Here is an 8,414-nt window from a genome sequence, read left to right as displayed (position 1 = left end):
GAGGATGCTGCGGCCGCCGCCCCGATCGCTACACGGGGGCCTGCGCAGCTGGAGGATGCTCCGGTGGCCGGCCTGAAAAGGAGAAAAAAGGAGGAATTGAAGCATCCTGGTGTTGGTTTGTTTTTTTTTTTTTTTTCCTCGTTAAGTGAGCGTGACTGAAGAAGACAGTTATTTTGGCAAAAGGAACCTCGGCATAGTTACTGGTGGCCTTTTAGTGTTGTACCAAGGTCTTTAAGCAAAAGAAATAATCGCATTTTTACATGATATAGGGAAGCGCAAGGACTGCAAGTGAAGAGCGCTGTAACAGCAAAGGCAGGAAAGGCTGCAAAAGCAAAATACTGAACTGAGATCTCTGGGGATTTTTTTAGGGAAATTGCACAATTACTACGAGTTTCCACCCATATGTAAGGAGTGACTTAACACCCAGTGAGCTTTTTCTTCCTGAGAATAAGTTTAAGCCCCATATGCCATTCTGCAGTAGCAGTGCCGTCAGATGCGTTCAAGGTTTGAGTCTAGATCTGCTCTTGGTGTTTTCCAAGCAAGGATTTGCCTTTCCAGGAAAGTCCTGGTTTGTTGCTTAGTTGGTTGCTTGGGGTTTTTTTTGAAATCCAAATACAGCAGTACCACCAGCATTTTCATTTTCACCTAATCTTTGGCTCAATGATTACAGCTCAATGTATTATCTCCATGTGTGTCCATCCAATGAATCCTCAGAGCTGATCCTTTCCTCATCCCACCTTTCATGACTGCCAGCTGTTGGGTTCCTCTGTTGATTTGTTAACCTTTTAAAAATTTTTTTTAACCTTCTTTGAGCTCTTTATCCAACAACTTCTGTCTGCACTGGGTGACATAGTCCGTGATTAGCAGAGTCCAGCCCATCCCAGTTTGTCCACGTGGCCCGTGCCACAAAATGCATATTATTCTAGCATGTAACCTGCCAGTTCCTGTAATATCCAGCTGATGGTTGCCATTTTACCAGTCTGGTGTTGCCTTTCTTCTCTGTTCCTGACATGCCACTATACGGGCGCTGTAGCTGACCTAATGATGTTTTTCTCAGACTTTGTTTCTCTGGTTTCTTTTAGCTGCAGTTCTGGCAGAAAGTTCCCATCAAATCATTCAGTTAGAATCAAGAAAGCTTTGTGAAACCCCTAACATCTGTATCCACATCCCACATGGTGAGTCTGCAATGAACCCAACTACCCCAGAGACTAACTCTTTCACCTCCAGCTGATTTCTGTAGTCAGTGAAGATTTGCACATGTGGAGTTTTGAATCAGCACTTTTGTTCCACCTCTGCATTCCTTCATTCTTGACCAGTGATTCTCCTGCTCTACTCAAGCCTTGTTGATGTCCTATAAAGAGTGGTAGGCTGTCATTGCCATTTGGTGCCTCTGTAGTGTTTTCAGTTTAAAGTATGAGTTGTGAAACTGTGATTTGTAGGAAATTTTGGAGGCTAAGAGTAGGCTGTAGGTCCAAAAAGACTGGAAACAAATGTTCTAGCAGCTACTCCCCTTCATCTGTATCTTTTGGCACAGTTTGATGTCATCAGCAAAATACAGTTTTCACTGAGTCTTGTACAAGGGATGCACAAAGCATGCCACTACACTGAAACCCAGAGGAGCTCTCCATCTCTTTAACCCTACTGTAGACATTCCTGGCTCCTCCAGATAGTTAATTTATTTGGATTTAATTAGTTGGAAAAAAAACTTTCAACAATCATAAGCTTAATCAAGTCCATATACTTGCTTTTGAGCAAGAGTCATTACATACGGTATAAAAGGGGATTACCAAAGCAATCTGGACTCTCACCTTAACCTGTACTCCTGCTAAAATGGAAACAAAGCCAAAGACAGTTCCAAAGGAGAGGGTGGCTTTTGCTGGCCTCTCCCTTTCTTTTCTCCCACCTCTCATCTGCCCTTTACCCTCCAGCTCCAAATACCTTTTGGTTTAATTTATCTGCCTCTGCATTTAGAAGAAGACAATATTGGAAGTTTCTCTTTTAAATCTGGAGAAGTGGAGTTTGCTTATTACTTAACCTTTATCTGCAGTCCTAGTCAGCAGAGAGGCTGGCCAGGAAGGTCAGGGAGGTCAGAAAGGAGAGATGCAGAGAATGAGGGGCAGGAGCTTGTGATCTCTTGACAAAAGGGAAGGATCAGGCATGGAATCAAAACAGACGAGTAGGAGGGGGGTCTAAAGGTGATGGGTAGCTGGTGGAGATGGAGGGATAGGAGTTGCATAGGCAACAGGCAAAGATGAAGTCCTTCAAAAAGGCTGGCAAAAATCAAGCAATCTCAGACATGACTAATTCTGCACTCCACAAGAGTGAAACTCTTCCTTCCTGTCATTTCTGTGACAGGCACTCCCCAAGGCCCCCACTGCTGCTAGAGCTCCATTATCTGAGGCATTGTGCCTCACACCAGTGACACTCTCTGCCACAAGGAGCTTACAGTTTAACATGACCCAAAATGCAACAAAGGAGTGTAACAAAATATTGTACAAGGCCAGGAGAGGAAGGACAACTGGAGCCTTGGAAGGCTACATTGCGTTTTATGTTTTGTAATGCCACAGTTATATCAGAAGTAAATAACATACAAGTAATGTACACACACAGCAGCAACCCACCCTCCATCTCGGGCATCTCCACTGTCTTTTTTCTCCCAGTCAAGAATGAGGAAATCCCAAGCACCCCATTTAACCTCTTGTCCAAGGGCCTGTTGTTGGTGGTAGTTAGGGCAGAAGGCTAGCACAGGCACAGCTGAAGCACAGCACGTGCTGCTAGGGGTCACAGCCTTTGACTTGCAGCATTCTGTGAGAGCAGCAGCAAGGAGCAGCTGGACATGTACAGGCTCTGCTCTGACTCAGCCTGGAACAGCCCATCTCTGTCCCTTGCTCTGCCCTGCATTGCACTCTCACAGCTCTTTGCAAGTGAGCTGGCTACAGAAGTTACTTTTCAGCTGGACCAGTTCCCGGGGAAGGCACCCAAATTTCTGCCAGCCTGCGTGGGAAGAGTGTCAGGGACAGGCAGGGGGGCAGCAGGGCTTGGAGAAGCTGCTGGTGATGTTCTGCTCCATAGGCACAGGACTGGCCTCAGCTGTGCTTGTGTGAAGCAGGTTGTTTTACTAAACTGCATTTTCAGATGCCTAAAATGGATTTTGGTACTCAAGCTGGACACTTTAGGTTTCATTTTCCTCGGATGGCCATCCCTAAGCCAGCAGTTCACCTCCACCAGAGTGAGGAGGCCCTGTTCCCAGACATGCAATGCCATCATCTCTCTTCTGTCAGCCCTGCTGCCTGTGAGTGAATGAAGCCCTTCAGTCACCAGTGTTGGTCACTAACCAAGCAGAAACATGACCCTGAAAGAAACAGCTGGTTTCTGGTTTTCTGCTGTGTCATTGAGTTGTATCAGCTCACAGGCAAATCAAATAAACTCCAGAGCCACCACAGATGAGGGGGCAGGCTCTTTGGCTGGGAAGAAGTTTGAGTTAGAGGAGAAGGAAAAGAAGGAACAAGACTTCCCCCTTATGGCAAGACCAAGCCACTGGATATGCTTAGGTGCTCACAGGTGCAGCTTGAGAGGTCAATTTACACGTGTTAAACCAGGAAAACACAAACTCTGCAGGAGCAGGAGCTGGAAGCACTGCAGTTTGCTACAATCCCTAAATTCATTCCTATTTTACATAAACATGATCCTAGTTCCACATCTCTTATTCATGTAGAAATAGTCATTAAAGAAGTTTTAGTAAATAAAATAGGAGAAAAATCAGTTCTCAGCCTGCAGGCTTCTGCACTTTGAGGAAACAAGTACCTTTTGAAGATATATTGAGGTATGTCCCCCAGTTATCATTTGTACATAGTATAGGCAAAACTCATTATAAAGAGAATGCATCTTTAAACCACACAAGTGTAAATTTCCCATGAGTTCCTAATGCAGAGCAGTACCATGGGTTTAAATGAGCATTTTCAATGTCCCTCACCTGTGCCAGTTCCTGGGATGAAGTGTGTCCTACCTGCCTTAAGACAGGGAAGATGTTCATCCTTGCTAAGCTCCCTCTCACCACACACTGGGAAAAAAGTTCAAATAGACTGATGTGTTTCCTTCCTCATGCCAGGCCTGCATCACTTCTAACTGCTCATCCCTCCAGCATGGGCTTTGTCCTCACTTAACAGAGTGTATTATGGCATGGCCTGGAGCTACCCACAAAGATAGCAATTACTCCTCTCTATATTGTTGGCCTGGTTTTCAAGAGGCCTGGGCAGTCCTACTTCTTCAGGGAGCAGAAGGGCCTGAGGATAGCATCCCCTCTGGAAATCAAGCCATTAGGGACAAGAAGAGGATGTGAAGGAAAGCATGGGGGCTTGTGGGAAAGCATTGCTTCCATTCAAGGACCACATCAGGGAGAAGCTGCCACAGTCAAGGGGAGGGAGTAAATAATCTGATAGAACTTTCTTACAGGCCAAAAAATTCCGTGAAAGCCTGGATGGCTGCGCACCACATCTCTGAAAGCAATGACAAATCACGTTATGTTTGAGGTGTGTAAAATAGTTCTGTCAAAGCAGTGGCTCCTGGCGTGGCTGATTTGGCTGAGTGAGACAGGCATTGTTAGTGCTGTTGCCTGGTTAATGCTGAGGCCTTGGGGGCAAGGAAACTGTTTTCTGCCTGAAGTGTTGGGCCAAGGCTTCCTCCAAAGGAGAGAAATGTATCAAATGGATGTGGTATTTTCAGGGAAGAAAGATGAATCTGACTCTGTGTTCTTAGAAGGCGAATTTATTATTTTATGTTACTATATTATATTAAAGAATGCTATACTAAACTATACTAAAGAGTAGAGAAAGGATACTTACAGAAGGCTACAAGATAATAATGAAAAACTCGTGACTCCTTCCAGAGTCCTGACACAGCCGGACCAGGATTGGTCATTAAGTCAAAACAATTCACATGAAACCAATCAAACAATGACCAGTTGGTAAACAATGTCCAAACCACATTCCAAAGCAGCAAAATATATGAAAAGGAAATCAGATAATTATTGTTTTCATTTTTCTCTGAGGCTTCTCAGCTTCCCAGGAGAAGAAATTCTGGCGAAGGGATTTTTCAGAAAATATGACGGTGACAAATGGACAAAGCCATTGCTGGTGATGCCACCCCTGGGGGTAGCTCAATTCCATGCTTTCCACCAAGGAGGAAGGAGAGAAGTTGTTTTATCTGCTCAGCAGCACCTGGACCCACGTTCAGTCTCAGCAAATAATGCTCCTCCCAGCCTGGGACCCAGCTGTGGCTTCCGTCACCTTGCCAGCCTTGGAGTGCCTTGGCTTGGCTGTGGTTACTGCTCAGCAGCACAGCTGCAGGGCAGCAGAGCAAGGGCTGCTGTACATCTGCCCAGCACTTTCCACACACAGCTCTCCACCCAGGAATCCTATTGTCATGAGACATTAGATGTTTTAGGCTCATTAATTCTGGTGACACAATCCAGAAATGTATTTTTAGAGGAAGTGAGCAGGTGTCCATGGCAGCATTTTAGCTGACACTGCTGCAGAATTGCTATTCAGGAGTATTTAGTTGTTCTTTGTATCTTGATTTGTTGCTGAAAAATATGGCTGTTCTTAATATTTTACCTCTTCTTAGCTTCAGGAATGGCCTGGATGAGACAAAGGGAAACATTTGCACCCTTGAATGGACTTTGATCTATCAGACTTCTACTAGGAAACTGGAGAAGTGGTACTAATGATTCATCTGTAGTATTGATTGTAGATAATGGCTGGGAAAGAGAACGAAAATAAGAAATTAAAACTAATTACTGTATCAGATTGAAAAAATATTTTGGTTCAGAAAATTACATCAAAATCATGCTTTTTTTCTCCACAAGTATTAGAAATATACACAAAAATTATTCAGTCAGAAAATTGGTTGCTCATGTTAAAAATAATTGCAATCTATATCCACAGTTACAAATTATTTCATTTTTTTCATAACTACCTTAAATAAAATCTTTAAGGCTGCTGTAATATAATCCTCCATCAATATTTTTAAACTGCTAGGCAGAAATATATAGGCTCATAGAGCTCATTTTCTAGAAGAAGCAATACAGTGAGTTTGACCCAAAACCCATCTGAATGTAATTACTAGGATGGCAAACTGGCTTCTAATGACAGTCACAAGCATCATGCTTGAATCTACAAATTATTTCGTTTGTCTGAGCTCCCACTCTTTGTATATGTAGCTATAAATTTTTCTTTGCTGCAGCAAAGTTCAGGACATTCTGCTGGCCTTGGGAAATGAAGGACTGATTTCCTATTGCTAAATATGAACAGAGATGCTGCTGTACAGAGGCTGAAGTGATCTTTAAAAACATACAAAAAACCCTGTCAAGGGCTTCATTACTACAGAGGAGCCTATTACAAATATGTGGTCTGACCACAGAGCAGGTATTTGGAAGCAAATCAAAACTGAGTAAAAAAAAAGATTTTTCAAACTCACTAATACTCATTTCAATTAATAGCCCACCTGCTAAGTGTAACAAACCTGAACATATTGTGATCATTAATGCTCTAATGCAGTCTTTTGTCAAAAAAAACCCCAAAACCAAACTTGAGACATTGTTGAAAGTCAAATCAATGCCAGCGTCACTCTCTCACATACTGAGGTAAAAGGTTGATTCTTGCAAAGGCTAGAACAAATTCCTTGTCTTTAGGCTAAGAATGATTAATTATTACTCACAAACACACCAGAAAAATATGGAGAGCAGGAAGGAGTGCTGAGGTCCAGAGCAAGAGCTGTTGTGGTGCATGAAGAGATTTACATTTCTCAAGCTGAATACTGCCCTGCTCTGAGACCAGAAATTAATAGAAATCCAACCCCTTCCCACCCCAAATAGGAAGGGGCAGGATCTGTCTAAGTGGTTCAAGGTCTGGGCAAGTAAGGGCTCAGGCCCTGGGGGGAAGAGTGGGTTAGTGAAAGAAGTTCAGGCAAATGCTCCCTTTGAATGACAAATGCTTCACCACCGTGACTTCTTTTCACAGCTGACTGCCTTTAGGAAGAGGTTTGAAGGATTGCAGCCCGAAGCAGTTGACCTCTCCCACCTCTCTTTCCAGGAAGCTGGAGGTCAAATTAGAGGTGCTGAGTTCCATGGCACACTAAACACCAGGGCTGGGGTGGATCTCAGGCTGTGTGCCTGACAGGGAGCACCCCCGAAGGGCTGCAGGTGAGGACAGTGGCCACAGGGCCAGCAGCTCATGGAAAGCAGCTGCAGCCCCAACTGTGATACTGTGGAGTCCAGCTCCATGCTGTCTTTCTACCTTTGAAGTCTGCAATAGTTTTTGGTTTTGTTTTTTTCTTTTAGACTTCTCAAATGGCATTGAATTGTCAAGCAATCAGAAGTAAAGCCTGGAAGACCTTAAATATTAACAAATTTTTTGAACGTCGAAAGTGATTTTTACAGATATGTATATCTTCTGTCTCTGTTGGTGTCCTACAAATAAGAAAAATAGTTTAAAAAAAATAACCTTGAAGTTAACTTTTAATACAGGAATCATAATTAATTAAAACTGCAGAAATTAATTTTGAACTAAATGCATACCTCAGGTGCTCCAAGACAAGGATGTATTTAAAATGACAAGCAAACAAAATCCATTACATAGACAGAATAAATTTGAAACAAGTCATTATTTGAAATACAAAAATGCAATATATATATGTTATTTTAAAATAAGTTAGATGAATTCTTTTTCTACTTTCTTTTCCCACCTTTCTAAATCTTGTGGAAGGACATATGCCTCAGGCAAACTCTGGAACTATTTCCTTTTTGATAAAAGGGTCTTTCTGTTTCAAAGGCCATCTGGTCAGTAATATGGCTAAAGCTATACAGGAGGAGGAGTAAAGCTTTTGATTTAGTACAGTGTTAATGTTAGTAAAGATGTTTAATCCTCAATTTTCTGAAGTGTCTTTACTGTCAGATATTACCCTATACTAGTATGCAACATTCACTCTCAAAAATGTCTGCTGCCCTCTTTTTGGTGGTTTTTTTTTTCTTCTTTTTGTAACAAGGTAAATAAAAAACAGTAAGACAAGTTATTTTCTTGGTTAATATTATCTCACTTCCAGGGGACCTGTTAGAGGAGGATCAGTTGTCCTGTGTTGGCTGGAACAATCCTGGTGTGCAACCCCTTTTTTTTGACATCTTCAGACACTGTTTTCTTACAGGCTGCATAGCTTGCTCCTTCCTTTGCCACCTTACTGCTCCATGGGGTACCCTCTGGGATACTTTTTGGGGGCTGTTGTCTGGGTGTTTCAATGACAGTAAAATCTGATTTCCCTTTTTCTAACTACAAGATAGAGTAACAGAAGAAAAACGTAGAGAAACTCCTACAACCCTGTAATCCAGTTGCCATATACGGTGGTTGTTCCCCTCTTGTCTTTTC

At 42.7% G+C, this 8,414-nt stretch overlaps 1 long non-coding RNA gene across 1 annotated transcript; it reads left to right on the top strand.

Annotated features, from left to right (window-relative positions):
* LOC115948533 lies at positions 1-8,038 on the top strand. The gene is made up of 3 exons (XR_004082351.1): positions 1-115; positions 1,083-1,175; positions 7,337-8,038. It is a non-coding gene; the product is annotated as an uncharacterized LOC115948533 (long non-coding RNA).
* The last annotated feature ends 376 nt before the right edge of the window (positions 8,039-8,414 follow it).

The sequence above is a fragment of the Geospiza fortis genome, unplaced genomic scaffold (assembly GCF_000277835.1).
Source record: "Geospiza fortis unplaced genomic scaffold, GeoFor_1.0 scaffold25, whole genome shotgun sequence".
In the NCBI taxonomy this organism is placed as follows: Eukaryota; Metazoa; Chordata; class Aves; order Passeriformes; family Thraupidae; genus Geospiza; species Geospiza fortis.
The sequence above is the reverse complement of the archived record's forward strand: the minus strand, read 5'-3'. Positions and strand labels throughout refer to the sequence as shown.